This window comes from Melanotaenia boesemani, chromosome 15 (assembly GCF_017639745.1).
Source record: "Melanotaenia boesemani isolate fMelBoe1 chromosome 15, fMelBoe1.pri, whole genome shotgun sequence".
In the NCBI taxonomy this organism is placed as follows: domain Eukaryota; kingdom Metazoa; phylum Chordata; class Actinopteri; order Atheriniformes; family Melanotaeniidae; genus Melanotaenia; species Melanotaenia boesemani.
Window position 1 is genome coordinate 22481278 of NC_055696.1, and position 13974 is coordinate 22495251.

At 35.7% G+C, this 13974-nt stretch overlaps 1 protein-coding gene across 2 annotated transcripts in view; it reads right to left on the minus strand.

Annotated features, from left to right (window-relative positions):
- Nucleotides 1-13974, minus strand: part of opcml (opioid binding protein/cell adhesion molecule-like) — a 411108-nt gene that overhangs the window by 129563 nt on the left and 267571 nt on the right. The gene's annotated exons all lie outside the window — the stretch shown is intronic.

Sequence of the window (13974 nt, forward strand, 5' to 3'; positions counted from 1 at the left end):
TAGAAGGTGCCTAAGGAGGAGTCTTTTTCATTCATTTTTGTTTTCTTCCTTTGTAGTTACTGTGAGCCAAGTGAGCAGAATCCCATGTTCAGCTTTCTCCTCCCTCACATTTCTGATGGTACACATGTGCACACTGAAAGCTCCTTCATTCAACCCTCTGCTGCTGTTAACTGAGTCACTCCTGCAGAGCTAGCAGAGGTCAAATACTTCAGGGCACTTTGTCAGGTGCTAATCTGGAAAGAAGGATAGATAAAAACAACATTATTCCCAGATGGCCCTGGATGCTTCAAACCACTGACCATCCACTTTCTACGAATGGCTTTTTCGAAGGAACACTGCCCCACTTACCTAAAGAATTCTTAGTCCAGATAGCTGTAACGCTATCTGGAAAGTTTAGATAAGTCTCTTGCCAGCAGTGGAGCTCATCTGAACACCCACATGCTTCTGTGGTTAAAGCAAAGTACACTTTTTATTTATTTATTTTTTTTTTTTTTTTCATTTATATTTCAAACAATGTAACTTCAACGACCTTAGAGGATCAAAAATTGAATTCATCACCACAGTAAAAATGCATACAGTCCTAATACACACAGCTATAACCTTTTCTCTGCTTCACACAAACAAAATTTTACTTAAAGCAAAGAGAAAGAGAAAAAGATAAAAAGTTAAAGAAGGTTTAACCTTTAAAGTTCCACTAGATAGCTAACACCCACGAATGTTTTCTCTTGCATTGTTAACAATTTCTCAGGAACAGTCATGTGTGACTCTGTGGGGTAAATAGCAATCAATATGTTACCCTGAAGTTTTCCAGGCATTTATATCTCGTCCAGGAGGTTTTCAATCCAGTGGCAAAATGTAGTGCCCATTCAGAGACTATATGGTAAATCTATAATGAGTGATCCATGATAACACATGATGACACTATGATGAAGCTACTTCCTGTGAAACTTTCCACCAATCAGAAAGCTTAAAATGATGGTAAAGTCCAATCAGAAGCAGCCAAAGATCATCAAGTGAGCAGAAAATTCAATGTATGTCTGAAAAGAAGAAAAATAAAGGTCTTCTATGGCTGGAATAAGGCCAAGAAGACGTTATTGATGCACACTGGCACCAAATACCAGGTGAGCTGGAATTGATTTTGTGAGGACAGTAGGTAAATAGTAGCATAAATAACTGTAAATATCAAACAGTTGGACAAAAAAATGTGTAAATATGTAAATAATTTCTGTTGTGTGTTTGTTTCAATGCTAGTGTTTTTTTCTCCTGAAATCAAAGACTTGAGAGAATGATATGCAGATTAAAAGAGGCTTGGCTACAGTTGATTTCTAGTATCTAATATGATAGCATTTCTAGTATAATACCAAGTACCATTAGTGATAACTTCTGTTTTGTTTTGGTTGGCCTTCATGGTGCTATATCTATTGATACAGTCATTTTACTTTGTAGCCTCATAATCAGCTATCTGATGCTGTCCCGAAAAAGCTTATTCCTGTATGTTGACTGTGCTGAAAAGGGTTAAGTTTCAACATGTAAAAGTTGGACCACAAATATAAAATGAAAACGGCTTGGAATTTTAAATACTACATTTTACAGGGCACATCAGACATGTGACCAGCAAAAGAAACAAACCAGAGAAGAAGAAGAGGATCAGGAAGGGAACTAAAAAGCAGAAAAAGAATGAAGCAATGCAAAACACACATGGAGAGTTGTCATATGTCCATTTGAAATGGACGCAGCTACTTACGTATGTAAGGGAGCATATATGAAGGTGTCATCACCTGGTCTTCTCAGGTATCAACTGTCCTCTGAGTGTCTTTGAATATTTTTTTGAAAACTTATTAAACAAACTAACTAACAAACATAGAGCTTGTTCTGACCATTTGCTCATACCACAACTTTGTCTTGCGAGAGTTCATGCAAGTTTTTGACTAATGTTAATGAGGTGTGCACTGATTGGCCGCAGGGAGGCCAGAGTCGGAAGGGGGGCTGGCCCAGTGCACTCACAGTGCGTCTGACTCCAAAACATCAACAGCAAACCTGACTGAGCAGCAGCTTAGGGAATTCAGCCAGTTATCTTTGAACCAGACTCCGAGCCTAAGAGTGAAGATACCGAGATGATGGAAGAAGCACATTTACAACAAAATGTTTACAAAAATTTACATGCAGAGCACTTTATCCCACTTATAAAAAAGAAAACACAGGGCTCGTTTGTGCATTGCAGGAGGCTAAACTTTTAAGCTCGTCCTTTAGCTTTAGCATTAGCGTTAGCATTAGCATTAGCAGTAGCTACGTCAGCAGTAAAGCATGACTTTATATCATTATATCATACCACAACTAAAGCATGACTTTAGGTGTGAAAGGGGGGCTGGCTTATTCAAATAGCCTCCTGTGATGATGAAATCCCAGGAGCAAATTAAAAATCACGCGTTTGCAAGAGTTTACCCTTGTTCCAGACAGAAAAACTTTACTGTCTTCAAAAGAAAGGTTTTCAGGGAAGTTAACACTTCGGTCCAACACCAATACACGTTTTAACTTGAAAAAGTGCAATTTTCGGGTGATGACTCCTTTAAGATTGTCTAGAGACTAATCCTGACTATTTGATTTCTGCCCTGTAAAAAATTGTCCAGCAAGAGTCCTAAACAAAATAAAAACATAAACAGATTGTTACTGAGATGGAAGATTATGGCTTGTTATGGTTTGAGCTCCATAATGCACCAAAGCCAGTGTGAAATCCCAGAACAGTACTCCAAAGTACTTCAAGCAGCTTCCTTAGAGGTGCTAAGGTTCAGTACTGCTTTCAAATACTTATTTCTTTTAACACTTTGACCCAAAAGTCCCTTGTTAGAGGCCAGTCAAAGATGTAATGAAAACATGAACCATGTGTAGTATTTTGGCTTAACGGGATTAAACTTGTCTGTTCACTGGAGTAAATTTAAGCTTATGTACAACTCTAATTGCAGGTCTCTGGGCTTATGTGTTAATAGACAACTTAGTGAGCTCAACCAAACCTCAAACGACTCGTTATCCTAAATAATTTTTCCTAAAATCAGCTTCCCACAAAGATTTAACACACACTATGCAACCATTCAGGGTTGACAAGAAGCCATAAAAACGTCTGATGTTTCCTGGTGTCAGGTTTTTATGTTATCCTCTCTAAATGTGAAAGACAAACCCCCTCGAGGTACAACCTCATAGTGGAAGAGATAAAACTCTGCACTTGTAAATATTTGAAGAAGTTATTTAGAGGACTCTTCCTCCACCAGCAAAAAGAAAAGGTAAATTATCTGATCTGGAGGATCATTTTCATAGTGTTTTCTACTTGCATAGGAGATGTTTGCAACTGCATTAACAATATGTGTTCTGATTGATGCCTATGCTCATTCTGGTAGGTTTGTCTTATATTTCAAGTATTAAATAATGAAACAGAGCAGAACTAAGTCAGAACATTTGATGCTTTTAGATTTTCACTTGTAATTATTTTCAAGTGACAGAAAATCACTCATCTGTATGTCTTATAGAAAAACCAATAGAAAACAAACTCACTGAAAATCCTTGGGTTTATATTTTATGTTGCTGACTAATTCATTATGTAAAACTTTTTACTTTTTCAATGTTTAAGCAAACTAGGATGAAAAGACAGCATATGCTCTCATTTCTTAAATCATCTACATAGTAAAATCATGTTAGATTGTACGTAACAACAATTTAAACATTTTTGGACCTAGGCCTAAGAAAAAGAAGTTTTATCTGGTAGTGTTGACAACAGTAATTCATCATCAATTATGCACTAAGTGACTAAAATTGAAAATTGAAATTACCAGTAAAATGCATAAATACATATAGGCATAGGCTATGCTTGTCAATACCAACAAATTAAAATATTCAAAACCATCAGCCCAAAAAAATGACGGGGACTGATGTTATTGTCTTTATATCGTAATAAATGTTTTTCATCCATATTTTTATTTTTTAAATAACCTACAGTGGCTGTTTTACTGGACAATGACAGCATCCTTACCGACTAAATCTAGGTCTGCTGAATTGATGTGAGCTGATCTCAGGGACACATTTCACTCCAAGATTAACTAAAACAGATTACTGCAGCATTTTCTTTTTTTCATAACCACACTGTACATAACTTTAGAATAAGGGGGACTCCTGTTTTCTGAACATCAACACAAAAACCTGAACCTTCTAGACAGATAAAAATCACTTTCTCAAAATTTAGCATCAATGTTACAAAGATCCACATTTTCTCCCTCTGAACAGTAGTTAGTACCTGATAGTACCTGCCTGCAGCATCAAACGCTCCGAGAGGAACATGTCTCGCCCTTGCAGCACCTGTCCCTCCTTCTCTCCTCCTCTTCCTCATCATAATTAATAATATAATGTGTTATGGTCGACTCTCAGGTGTTTAGGGAGGTTTGTGGTGTTGCTACAATACCTCTATGTCTTCCCACACACATCATACATTGTGCTGTTGCTTTTCAGCTCCACACATGACGCTACGGCCTGAGTGAGTGAGAGATACTGCTGCGCCCTTATGCTGTGCCATATATGACTTGAGCAGGCAAGCTGAAGCTAGCTGCTGCTTCACCCAGCAGGAATCAACTCGTTTACGCCTCCTGACGTCGGTGTGGAGGCTGAAAGTTTACCAGCTGTCTCTGTCGGAGTTTTGAACTGATACTATAGCCATATATTTTATATCTTTCTGTTAATTCTAAACTGAGTGTTGGAGTATAAAGCTGGCTCACAGTTTATTTATTTTCAAAAATGGTCTCATTATTTGCTTGCAGTCTACTATATGATTGTCTGAGACTTACTACAATATATTGAGACAATATGGCCAAAAAACTCTACATGGGAACAATGAGATTTCTTTTCTTTTTTTTTTTTTTTTTTATCTTTTTAAATGTTGTAAATGCAATCATTTTAACAGGATTTTTTTTAATGCACAATTCAAAAATGATTTTTAACATTTACTCCCTTAAAGTAAGTAAGTAAATGTTTATTTATTGTTAAGTTAGAGTTTATCAAACAGGAGTTACACACCAGTTACAACCTAAAAAATAAAAAATAAAACTGAACATAAACCTGTGGGGGTTTTCAACGGTGACATTATATTTGTGGCATGATGCACAGAAAAATTTTGTATGACCGGATGTAAAACTGCAGATTATTAACAATCAGTCCATGTGAGGAAACACGCCCTCTGTATGTCTGTGTTAATGAGAGAAATGACACAAATCAGTTGAAAGATGGACGGTATATGGAAAATTTTATGTAATCTAATGCACATCATGTTGCTGTAAAATAATTATGCTAATCAGAACCAGAATCTGTTTCACTTTTAACCCAATACCCTCAACATGCATGCTTTCAATTAAGCTTACTTCAGCAAGCAAAGCGGTCCAGCGGTCAAATTCACAAACTCATACAGAATACAGTTTAATGAAATTTAAACTATTCAATAAAGGATATATGAAAGAGGCAAATAGCTTATAAAAACAACAGTGAGGTTTTATAGAATATACTGAATAATATCCAGAGAGAGTACCTTTATCTTTTTTTAAGAGTTATATAAAACAAGTATATCTATTCTATTATTATTATAATATTAATATAATCTATTATTAACATCTTCATCTTGGGTGTTTATATTTTAAATAATGTAATTGAAAATCCTGCTGACAAGAAGGCACATTATAAAAACTGACCTCAGGCAGCTTTTGGGTCAGTTGTAAACTTGAAATTCAGAAGAGAAGCTAGCAACATTAGCAATGACAGCAGCCCTTGCTGCAGTAGCACTCAGCGCTAAAGTCAGTAAGCATTTGCAAATCACCCGTCATGCCAAGCTAACTGGTGTCTGATGTGTGTCATGATGATGCCTGAAGTTGAGTTTGAAATGACGTCTTCCCAGCTTTCTCTTTAAGAGTTGTTAAGATTTTTCTGTGTGCTTTCTTTTGTACACATTGCCATGCTAGCATCTTTGTTCTGTAGATGCCAGTATTAGCCAGTTAGCCTACTTTGGTCCAAACAGAAGTCTGGAGTTGTACTGTTAGATTTTGTTAGTTTTTGTATTACTTGACAACAGTAAATGCCTTGTAAACATGCCATAAACAAAGCACAACTATGTTTATACCTTGTTTATGTAAGTACTTAAACCAAAAGTTACTACTTAGTAGTAGATAATGTGAAGTTGACATCTCACACTTTTCTTTATACTGTTTTCCTGAGGATTCTGATGATTTTCTTAGAGACAGATTTCTGTCATGAAATTTTTTCTATGTTAAATCAGCCTTTAAAATATGCCTTATTTCTAATCCTCATGAACAAGTCTTAACCCTTTGATGCATAGTATCCACTACGGACACATATTTAAAGGCTGTTTTTAAACATATGCAATACACTGCCACGTATAAATACATTTCATATAGTATATATACATACATTGTAATTACCGAGTTTGCCTCAGTGATAAACAGGACAAGAAATTGATCCAGGTGTTTTTTTAGAAAATGTATAATATATTAATATGACAAGATATTATTTTATATTTTCATAGATCAAATAGAAAAATCAACACACTGAGTAAAAATTAAAGTAAAATTAAAATACAGACAAGCATCAATGTGCATGTCTGTAGAAGTAAAATATGTTATTAAAAAAATGTTGTACTGTTTTTGTAATAATTCATTCAGGGTTAAGCATATAAGTACGCTGCATGTCAAAAGCACACATCTGTAGGAGCTTTATTAGTCAATAAAAATACCTTTACCATCAATATAGTGCCCTTTAAAATCCACAACATATGACTCCATAAAATAAACACAAATCCCCAGTGTATTTGAAAGTATTGTCATTTCTTTTCCATCTACTGCAATAAATTAATAAAAAATAAGAGGGCTGATTTTGCAGAGAATTAGATTTTTGCTTGATAATGACCAGATCTTCCATTCAGAGGTATGATTCAGTTATTGCAAGAAAAATCAATCTTTTTCTGCCGTTTTACTTTCTACATCTCTTCCCTTCTCAACTCTATTTCTCAAACAAAACAAAATCTAAGGAGGCAACAGTGATTGGATGGGAGTTATGTCTCAATAAACGTCCATTCAGGGTGCTTCGAACAAGCAATATGATAAAATGTAGATTACTTTCAAATTCTTCACATTAGGTTAGTACTTTGGTCTTAATATTCCATTTTAACTCAATGAATTTTAACTTAAATGAATGCTGTTCTTTATTTAAGTATAGTCTGACAGTATGGAATCCTTATTAAATGTAAAAAAAAAGCAATATTACACAGTCAATGACAACAAAAATGTTAAGATTATAAGCATGTTGTCAGTGCGACAGACCACAGATTATGTAAATGGAGCAAAAACATCATGTGTCTAGTTATCCATCACCTCAAAACCTGACTTATTAACACTGGCAGCAAACTGATGAATAGTTCATGGCGGATCTAAGTTTATTGGTCTTCTTCTATGCAATCCTCATGAAGTTCCAATTTACAAATTCTTTAACTTTTTCACCAGTAAACGGACTCACAGGCTGACCATCTTTGCACATTTGATTAATTCTGCAAAGTAATACTCATTCTCATAAACAATAAAGTTCAAGTTCAACAGGGGCAAGTGTCCTCCAGCACAATTATTTTTAACTCTGCAGCTGATTTTCTTTGCTATTTCTTTGCATTCCAAGAATACATTGTTCAATAAATTTAATAAACCTTGAGTGACTAAGAGATATACTATAAAGCTGACACATTAAGCAAGTTTTAAAAGCAGTTTGAGCAAAAAAATCCATTTCACAGACAAGATGTCAAGGCCATGCTTACTACTATTAATTTATCAACCAAGACAGTGTATTTACTTATATTATTATTACTCCAGAGTTTGCAGTATTTTTTTTGTAACGCCAAATCTAGCCTGTCTCTAAGGATGTTTTTATCTCTTTTTTGCTCCTGGCACCGTAGAAACTTGATTGTTAGAGACACTTTATCTTGTCATACTGTGTGTTGATACTGCACGATGCCTGTCAAGGTGTCTAAATGAATCTACTCAAATGTGCTTCCACTCCATTAAATTCAACTGGAAGCATTTATAGATGGGTTTTAAAATCTCACAGTCCAAATCATTAGCGTTGAGTTAAAAATGCAGGCAACCAGTGATGTGGGGAGTCAAACTGAGGTCTAAGTGTGCTGTCAACAACGGCATGGCTTACAGGGTGCACTAGGAATTTGGGGCAAAAATTATATAAAGCATTCATTTCATGTGGTAATGCTCTGAAAGCCTAATTTCATCCAGCAACTCTGGAGGAATACTCTTCACAGAAAAAAAGTAAGCATCAGCTCTGAAGCGCTTGATAAATGGCAAAATCCCCAGAATGAACAGTGTCAACATTCTGCTCATCCGACACTTACTGCGCTTTTGATTATTATTTTCCAAACCTAGAATATATCCATATTTTTGTGTTTGATATGCAGAACGCAGTTGTCACATTAATATTTCAGGTGCCAAACACAGAAAAAAACTACACGCTGGAAGTGTACTGAAGAAGCAGCTGCTTTCTCAGCAGGATAAGATGAAATAATAAAATAATGCATGCCTGGAATTTGCCCAGAGCTGCTCTGATGACTGTGAGCTAAAAAAGAATGCATTGTGACTCAGCCCTCCCCTGCAGAGCACACAGGTACAGTATAGATTCACACACATTCTTCCTATATGAAATGGATAAAAATACTAAGTACAGGTAGTGCTGTTGGCTAGTCAGTGCTTGTGGCTAAAAGGTGCTAGAAAACTACAAAAACCCTGACTAAATGAGTAAACAAAAAGCATGGCACGTCAAAAGAAAATGTTACACTCATTTTATATGATGGAAATGGAAATCTTATCAGCACAACTTACAGACTGCAGTTTTGGAAGCATAGAAGAGAGAAACATGGTATATTTAAGCCATAATGCCTGATTCTCACCCAAGCCTGAAACAGCCCTCAAACATGAAGATAAAAAAACATAACAATCAAGACATTTAAAAAGAAAAAAAAAAACATATATTTTATTATTATTTTAAGATGTTTTAAGGTATTATTTAACAGTAAATTTTTCTGGGGAACTTACTGAAAAAAACAAAAAAAAAAAAGTGATGTGAGCAAAGTAATAAAACTGTGAGCTGTCAAGGACTTTTGGTGGAGAGTTAAAGCACACTGCTGCATAATTAATCCCTGCCAGTTAGACTGGGTATATTCCCAAATTTAGATACAAATAAGCCCAAACTATGTTTTAATTAATAATGGAATGGGAGAATATAGAGGGGTTAATGGAAATTTGCCCAGAAAAGTGGAATAGAAAAACAAAACAGGAGCTGAGGGCCCCATGGCTGAAGAAACAGTTCAGTGAAAAACATAACATGGGCAGTAGATGGCGAGGGATATTGTGGCTATCTGTGCAGATTTAAAAAGATTGGTCATGGGCATGAAGTATGAACTGGGTCATTTTCAAAACTGAGCTGGAGGTGCCTTTAAAATAGTTGAACAATAAAAGCATAACCATAGCAGAGGATGGATACCACTCATTGAATGCAGCCATTGCAGAGGTGCTGGGTGAATTGAGGAAAAGTTGCAGGCTTTTTACTGGACATAATGGACCTAAGTAAAGCTCGAGTTAACAGAGAGTCCATAGAACACATAAGTGGCTGAGATTACTGCTCAGTAAAGCATATTTCTTTATATTTTCTAAGAGGGATGGAGCTGTATGCCCTAAAGGTCTAGGAATAAAAATTACTCCAGCTACATGAAGGGCAACTGCACTCCTTATATGAGGGACTTCTCATTTCTATCTGCAAGTAAATCTTTCCTTTAGAATTATGACCAGACACAACTACAGAAAAGAAAATAACTGAATGACTGTAATGGATATTACGGTGGTTCTGAAGATGGCTTTATCATGAAACAATACAAAATTATACAAAAGAAAAGGTTGAGTATTCATATTCATAATCAGAAATAAAGAATGACATAAATGAGTTTTACAATCCAACAAGACATAAGTTACTGTGTATTTCGGAAGGAGACCATTCTTAATTGTGCAGATAAACTAGACCAATAGCTAAATAAAAACCAGTAATATAAAAGGTACTGAAATGCCTGGATATATATATATATATATATATATATATATATATATATATATATATATATATATATATATATATATATATATAACAGATATACAGAAAAAATGTAAGGATATATGAGTGACTAACACCAGCTGTCTTGTGGAAAACTGCAAACTCATTGTTCAGATATGAGCTTATACTGTTCACATCTCAGAAAAAAGTGAAAGATAAAATAAAACGATTTACTGATGAATCACTTAATGTAATTAAAAGAGAATGCAATGACAGGACGAAATTGTGGAGTGCATGAATTTTGTTATAATTCTTGGTTTTTTTAGTTATCCTGCACCTGTACTTTCCTCAGGTGACCCTACTTCTCCTCAATACTGCCTCACATAAACAGAGTCAGTGTCATTAATGCCCTCAGTATATTTACCTCCAGGTTTCAGTCCTTGGCAGATTGGCTCAGCATGCTACTCTTAAGGTTTCCAGCCAACATGGTTTGGCTTACACCCTGTTTAGTCCTGGTTATTGTCTCTTCTGTTTAGTCCTGGTTATTGTCTCTTCTGTTTAGTCCTGGTTATTGTCTCTTAAATGCTCTTAGTTTGTCTTGTTATCAGTTATTTCAAAGTACTTGGATGTTTTTTTTAGCCTTCCTGCCCTTTGTCTAGTTGAATGATTCCTCTGCTTGGATGTTCCGCTTCAGAACCAGTTGCTGGTTTGACTTTGTTACAGGAACCACAAGTATTAAACCCAATGAGCAATGTTAAGAAGAACACAAATAAACTGAGCTGCTTACTGACAGACTGAGTAAATCCTTCCTACCCAGAGCCATCAGACTGTTGAACAGCACACTAGGGAGGGGTGAAGGAAGGGGAGGCACCACAGCATCACCAATCACCGGACGGGATAAGGTAAAAGACAAGTCGCTTTATCTTGACACATGCCACTTGTTGCTGTCAGCTTCAACCTAACTTCTCGTTTACTTATTGTGTTTCTATTTCTATTTATTGTGTTTTTTTATATAGAATAGAAATTACAAATATAGAAATTCAGACGCCAGGCTGGAGACACACAAAATCATGTCTGTGATGGCGCATCGCTGTGAATGCAGCCTCCTGGCGATTTAGGAAACTATCTGTGGACTTTGTTTGAAACAAAATTTTGCATCATCCTCTGGACACACACAAGCACTAAGAGCTGCACCTGCCCTCTGAAATGATACTTTGTGTCACCTAACGTAACTGCAGCCAAAGGAGCTGCAGCTTCTGTGTCAGAGCCGGTTACCTTGGCAACGCGTCACAACAAGAGATATTAAACAGTCCACTCAGCCGCTTCTTGTGAAAAACCGTAAAAAAAAAAAACAATATTAACATATTGATGATTGATTTAATTTTTATTTATTTATTTATTTTTTTCATAAGTGACCATGGTATAAGCGGGATAATGCCCTTCGAGGTGTCCATTATCATAAATCACTGGACTTCGTGGAAGCAACTGTCCGATGCAAAGGCGGTTCACGCCTCTGCATTGTCCATTAATTTATCATAATGGACACCTCGTTGGGCATTATGCCTTACATATATGTATATGTGTGTGTGTGTGTGTGTGTATATGTGGTTGTGTATAGATACATACTTATTTTTCTTACTTAAGTCACTTTATTTCAACTATTTTTTAACCTTTTTTTTATTTGTGTAGATTTTCTGTATTGTTTCTCATGCTGCTGAGTAATTTATTTATCTTTCTATCTATCTCTAAACAAGGTAAAGAATTAGAGAACAAAAGCCAGATTTACTAAGCAGAGACATTACCAGAATACATGAAGCCAGCTACAGTATCTACAGAGTGAGGAACTAAAACAAACTTTTTATGCTTTTATTTCTTTTTACGTATCTTTGTTGTTCAGCACTTTTTTTTTCAGCTGTGGCTGGTGTTAAAGCGCTTTATCAAAAAAGTGATGACGATAAAAATGAGTTAATGGTGTAAAAGGAACAAAATGCATGGATATCTTCTAGATCCAAAGTTTATTATTATTATTATTATTATTATTATTATTATTTCTTCTTTTAACATTACAATTCCTCCAAATAAATCACAAAGAAAATGAAGGGACTCTATAGTTTATCTCCAAAGAAGAGAAGCGAGAAAACAAGAATCTCTGACTTGTCTCTGAAAAGTTGATTTAAATCCCTGCTAGAAGATTAGACCAGATAGTACTAAACTAGACCTGATCAAACAAGCTTTGTACATGACAACTCGACCCAAGATAACAGATGGATTCTACAAGACGAGTGAGAGGAACATTAGTCATTATGCTCTCGTTTAAGAATAAAAGAAGGCTAATTTTCTCATCTTTAGTGCCTGAAAAATAACATTTGAATGAAACTTTATAAAAAAAAAGTGAAAAAATCTTCCAATGAGTCACTTTATCACAACATTCAGGAGAAGCAGGAAGGAGGAATTAAAGGAGGAAGAACATTCAAAAGTAACTGCTCAATTTGCAAGAGTTTGTAGCTCCCAGGCTTTCAAGAATTAAATATAAAAGTTAAAAAATAAAGCTCAACTGTGTGTGGTTGCATGAGGCAGATACAACGGTGGACTGGATTAAAAGAGGACATGGCCAGATATGCAAAAAAAAGGTAGATATGTTTATCCTTGTGAAAAAAATACAACTGTCACAATTGATGTTTGAATATCATGGGATGGCAATGCATGCATATATTATTTTGTCAGAGGAACACCTGAACAATGATTGCTGTAATATTAATGTTAGGGTCACTTACATTTAGTCCCCCTATCTTTATGCTTCCTCTTCCAGTGCCTATAAAGGTTAGATGTGATTCCAGCTGCCACAGTAAAGGCGCATTTACACCAGAATGGGAATTATGAAAAATTTGCACCTTCCTTTGGTTCAGTTTGCTTTCACACTGCACTTTAATCAAGCAGACCAAACTGTGTGGACAACAACATGCAGTTACAACAACTGATGGAAAATTGAAATCCCTCCCTTTCAGATGGCTTGTTGACTGCAAGCCAACGATGGAGCACCAATATATTTATTCAGTCTTTGGGTTTCTATTATTTTGTTGTCCAAACCTAATGTGGTTTTTACACAAATCTGCCCAGTATGAGCATCAGGAGAGACATTCTAAATCCCCATCCCACTCACCAGTTTTCAAGCAGACCAGAGTTAAATTCTTCAGTCCACAGAGCGTTTATATTCTTTCAAACAAAGAGTACTATCTGTGGGAGTGGACCAAACAGTGCGAATGCGTCCTAGTGGGGCTACAGTGGCGCTACAGGCCAGATATCATGCTATATTTTTCTACTGTTTTGCAAATGATCTGTTTAAGTAGCCATTTTTAGACACTATTTGAACACTTTCTTAAAAAAAAAGACTTAAAGTACAAAGTATTGTGAGGAAATAAGATAATTTATCTAAAAAGAAGAAAATACAACACGGTGTTTTCCCATCCCATAAAGTCTCTTGGATAGAGCTGGTGACAAGGGATTTATATTAAAGACAGATTATTGTTTTCTCACTGCACTGTGCCTAGCCTTCAGTCCAATGGACCTCTCACGATGAATAGCATTACTCATACTGTCATTTCCTACTGCCACAGCAGGGTCAGAGGAGACAGTCGTATGGGGATCCACTTCCATCACAGCACTCCATCAAAGTCCCGACGTGAATCAGAAATAGTAGAAAAATACTCCACACAGGAAAAGAGTGTCATATATTTAAAGTGTAGAATAAGTTATTAAAAACTGAGCCACTGTTGACCTACTGGCTTTACACAGTTAATTAGAGTTTTTTCTTTCTTTGGTATTGTGTGAAAATCAGGTTTGACA